This window comes from Arachis hypogaea, chromosome 4 (assembly GCF_003086295.3).
Source record: "Arachis hypogaea cultivar Tifrunner chromosome 4, arahy.Tifrunner.gnm2.J5K5, whole genome shotgun sequence".
In the NCBI taxonomy this organism is placed as follows: domain Eukaryota; kingdom Viridiplantae; phylum Streptophyta; class Magnoliopsida; order Fabales; family Fabaceae; genus Arachis; species Arachis hypogaea.
The window spans coordinates 59480259-59485496 of record NC_092039.1 but is presented as its reverse complement, the minus strand read 5'-3'; the positions used below and the strand labels follow the sequence as shown (position 1 = coordinate 59485496).

The 5238-nt window shown below is 36.4% G+C and overlaps 1 non-coding gene across 1 annotated transcript; it reads right to left on the bottom strand.

The window, feature by feature from the left end:
- Positions 1–517: 517 nt before the first annotated feature.
- On the bottom strand, positions 518–621 carry LOC112798854 (small nucleolar RNA R71). Its single transcript, XR_003200451.1, has one exon. It is a non-coding gene; the product is annotated as a small nucleolar RNA R71 (small nucleolar RNA).
- Positions 622–5238: the final 4617 nt, after the last annotated feature.

Here is a 5238-nt window from a genome sequence, read left to right as displayed (position 1 = left end):
AGGCATTCTTGTTGAAGCTGATCCTGAACCTGAAAGGACTCTGAAGAGGAAATTAAGGGAAGCTAAATTACAACAATCCAGAGACAACCTTTCTTAAATTTTCAAACAAGAAAAGGAGATGGCAGCCGAACCCAACAACAATAATGCAAGAAGGATGCTTGGTGATTTCACTAAACCAACTTCCAAATTTGATGGAAGAAACATCTCCATTCCGACCATTGGAGCAAACAATTTTGAGCTAAAACCTCAATTAGTTGCTCTAATGCAATAGAACTGCAAGTTTCATGGACTTCCATCTGAAGATCCTTACCAGTTTTTAACTGAGTTCTTGCAGATTTGTGAGACTGTAATGATGAATGGAGTAGATCCTGAAGTCTACAGGCTCATGCTTTTCCCTTTTGCTGTAAGAGACAGAGCTAGAACATGGTTGGACTCACAACCTAAAGATAGCCTGGACTCCTGGGATAAGATGGACACGGCCTTCTTGGATAAATTCTTTCCTCCTTAAAAGTTGAGCAAGCTTAGAGTGGATGTTCAGACCTTCAAGCAAAAAGATGGTGAATCCCTCTATGAAGCTTGGGAAAGATACAAGCAGATGACCAAAAAGTGTCCTTCTGACATGTTTTTAGAATAGACCATATTAGACATATTCTATTATGGTCTGTATGAGTTTTTCAAAATGTCATTGGACCATTCTGCAGGTGGATCCATTCACCTAAAGAAAACGCCTGCAGAAGCTCAAGAACTTATTGATATGGTTGCAACCTCATCCATGCGTAAGCGCGCTGTGCGCGCGCGCGCGGATTCTCCCCGCTGCATCCACGCGTAAGCGCGCTGTGCGCGCGCGCGCGGATTTGCACCCTGCTTTTCTCTCTCCTCCTTTCTCCTTCTTTCCTCTTCTCTTCTTCTTTCCTTCTAATTTTTTTTTTCTTTTCTTCTTCCTCTCTTAGAAATTTTTTTTTCTTTTCTCTTTTAATATAAATGAAAATTAAAAAAAATAATAATAATATAATAATAATAAATCAATAAATAAATAAATAAACAAATAAAATACTAAAAAAAAACTAAAAAAAATATTTCTTTTTCTCTTTTCATCCATTTTCTTTTATTACATTTGCTTATTTTCATTCATTGCATTTTAATTTTGTTTTTTCTCTACCTTGTTCTCATTTTATTTTCTAAGTTTTCCATTCTAATAATGGTGTTGCACTTTCCTACTCAATTGTTGAGACTTTCTTACATTATTTTGGTGCTTCTTGACTTGTTTAATATTGTTGGGGTGATGAGACTTTTAAATCAATGCTTCATCTTGTATGACTCTTGTGTCTTTGTGCATTGATATGACCTTATATTGTCTTTCATGACCCACTTCTTATCATTTGAACTTGATGCTCAATATGTTTTTCATGCTATCACTTTACTCTTGCATCGAGCTTAATGACATGCCTTAGCTTACATTGTTTTCTCACTCACATGCTTAGCTAACATGTAGTTGGACATCATACTCTTATTTGGCATTAGCCCCGTCCTACGTTCTACTTGCTTTGATATCTTTGTTGTAGGCCTAATTGTCGTTCTTCTTTCCTTCCCTTTTAGGTTGGCCACCAGAAAGAGAAAAAAGGAAAAGTTTTTAAATGGGGCAACAAACAAGTCATCCGCACAACCATTTGAGGAGCTCATCAATTGTAGCAACCCGTCCACCCTGCTCTTCTTTGCATGCACCGAGGACGGTGCAATCTTCAAGTGTGGGGAGGTCGTCGACCGATCTCCATGGGTAACAATTTTCTTTTTCAACACCAATGTTAGTTAGTTGTTGCATTTGCATGATAGGTTGCATGTTAGTTAGAATTTGTACATATTTTTACCACTTCTTTCTTATTAAGACTACTTGGTTAGGATGATAATTTCCTTTCCAAGCAACTATTTTAGGGCACCCTACCAATTTGAAAATTTTCTGTTGAGCTTGCTTGAAAGAATGTATTTTGGAACATGGTTTTTGAGCTAAGAACACAAGCAAGTGAGTTTTGAGCCTAATGGTGTGGTTACATCTTATAACCACTTATTTTCCTTCTTGTGTGCATTATTCTCCTCCTATGATTGTAATCTTTGATTTGTTTGATTCTTTATGTCCATTATTCCTTGTATTCATGCATTTATATGATTGAGGCCATCATTTCATTAGCTCACTTACCCAAAAAGCCTTACCTTTTATCTTCCATTGTTAGCCAAATTTAAGCCTATGATTAACCCACTTGTTCTTTAATTTAGCACATTACAAGCCTTAAAGCGGAAAACAATGAATGTCCTTTATTTGGATCTTTGATTGGCTTAGGCTAGTGAGTGTGAGTGTCATTCAAGAGTGGGAAAATTTTGGGACATTGGTTGGGATAAAAGGGTGTTTGTGTTTTGTATTTTTATATTTGGGAATTGGGTACATACTCATGTATTGATTAAATGTATAGACCTTATGCATTGATGTTCTTGTATATAGTTTGAAAGAAAAAGAAAAAATGAAAAGAAAAAGAAATAAAAGTGAAAAAAAAAGAGAAAAGAAAAGAAAAAAATGTATATAGAAAAAGAAAGAAAAAGAAAAGCAATAAAGGGGACAAAATGCCCCAAAGTGAAGCTCAATAAGAATCAATGCATAAGTGTTGTGAAATGAATAGAAAATGCATGAGTATGTGAAAAAGTGAGGAATGGGTAGTTAGATTAGTACTTAATTGTATAGGTCATCATATAGGTTAGGTGGGAAAGTTTAAGTTAATCAAAGATTCAAATCCTAAGTCCACTAGCCATATATGATCCTACCTTGACCCTAGCCCCATTACAACCTAAAGAAAAGACCTCATGATACATGCATGCATGCATTGAATAATTGTTGATTGTTAGATGAAAAAAAAATTTTGGAAAGCATGATTAGGGGAGAATTGAGTGAATCAACCCTAAACACTTGAGCGACTAGAGTGCAAACACTTCCGGTGAGGGTTCGATGCTCAATTCCATGATTCCCGGCTTTCATAAGCGTTCTTCTTGCAAGTCTATGTGAACTTCATGTTTATACTTCAATTGGTAGGACTTATGAATCGTTATATGATCTTGGCCCTACTTGTGCATGTATGCCTTGGAGGAATGAATTATTTTTAACCAAGTAGGTACAACCATTTTGCATTTAGTTGCATCCATTTAGATAATTGCATATAGTTTAGGTTGCATATAGTTTATTTACATCGAATAAATGTTGATACCCTTTGTTTTCTCTTGGCTTAAGCATGAGGACATGCTTGGTTTAAGTGTGGGGAGGTTGACAAACCCCATTTGTAGGGTTTATCTTGTATTGAATTTAGGGGATTTTATCACCTTTTACCCACATTTATTCAATGAAATAGCATGGTTTTGTATATTCTCCTTTAATTGTGCTTAAGAGTGAAAACATGCTTTTTAGGACTTAAAATAGCTAAATCTAATTCTCCTTGATTCCATTAGATGCCTTGATATGTTTGTTAAGTGATTTCAGATTTAGGAGGCAAAGATTGGATCAAGGGAATGAAGAAAGAAAGCATGAAAAGTTGGAGAACTCATGAAGAAATGAAAGAACCGGAAAGCTGTCAAGCCGACCTCTTCGCACTTAAACGACCATAACTTGAGCTACAGAGGTCCAAATGATGCGGTTCCAGTTGGGTTGGAAAGCTAACATCCGGGGCTTCAAAATGATATAAATTTTGCCACATGTTGCTTCGCGTTCAAGGGCGCGCACGCGCAATTTGCGCGCGCGCGCCGATTCTGTCCGTGGCCCACTTTAATGAAATCGTCCCCAGCGGTTTTAGGAGCCATGTGGGCCCAATCCAACTCATTTCTGATGCTATTTAAGTCAAGTATTGAAGGGGAATCAAGATACTTTTAGATACTTTTGATCATTAGCTTAGTTTTAGGAGTTAGAGTTAGTTTTAGAGAGAGAAGCTCTCACTTCTCTCTAGGATTAGGAATTAGGGTTAGATTAGGATCTCATAATTCTAGGTTTAATTCAAGTCTCCTTCTACTTCTACCTTCAAGTGGTGATTGCTACACTTTGGTTCTTCTTTCTATCCCTATCCTCTTGTTGTAATTTCTCTTATTTTGTTTCTAGGTTTGTAATTGAGATATTCTTGTTCTTTTGTTTTCTTTTAATAATGCAATTTGAGATAATTCATGTGATTGTGATGTTGTTGACTGTTGTTTTGTTAATTCTTTGTAATTGTTAGTTGTTGATTCCTTTTATTCTTACAAAAAAAAATGCTTTCTTTCATTACCCTCCAAGTGTTTGATGAAATGCTTGAGAGGATGTTAGAGTAGAATTCTATGTTCTTGGCTTGAGAAGGTGACTTAGGATTTCTTGAGTCACTAGTGTCCAATTGATTGATAGTTGATAGCCATTAACTCTAGCCTTCATTAATCCAATTAGTGGAAAGCTAGGACTTATGGACTAGGATTGATATAACTCACTTGACTTTCCTTTGTTAATTGATTTAAGGATGACTAAGTGGGATTAATCCTTGCAACTACCATACTTGTGGCTAGTGATAATGATGAAGACCCTTGACAACCAAACCTTGCCAAGACCATTTTGTTAATAAAGTTTTCTTACCATTTACTATTCATATTTCTCATCCAAAACCCCAAAATAAACAAGTCCATAAACAATAACAAGAACACTACCCTGCAAGTCCTTTGAGAGACGACCCGAGGTTTAAATACTTCGGTTTATAGATTTTAGGGGTTTGTACTTGTGACAAACAAATTTTTGTATGAGAGGATTATTGTTGGTTTAGAGACTATACTTCGACGAGATTTCATTTGTGAAATTCTAAACCGTCAAAAATCCAATCGTCAAAAACCAATTCATGTACACTTCTGAGAGGAATTCCGTGAATAATGAGATGCCTCAGAGGAAGGGAGTTCTTGAAATTGATGCTCTGAATGCCATATTGGCTCAGAACAAAGTGTTGACTCAGCAATCAACATGATCTCTCAAAGTCTGAATGGATGGCAAAATGCATCCAACAGTACTAAAGAGGCAGCTTCTGAAGAAGCTTATGATCCTGAGAACCCTGCAATGGCAGAGGTTAATTACATGGGTGAACCTCATGGAAACACCTATAATTCATCATGGAGAAATCATCCAAATTTCTCATGGAGGGTTCAACAAAAGCCTCAACAAGGCTTTAATAATGGTGGAAGAAACAGGCTAAGCAATAACAAGCC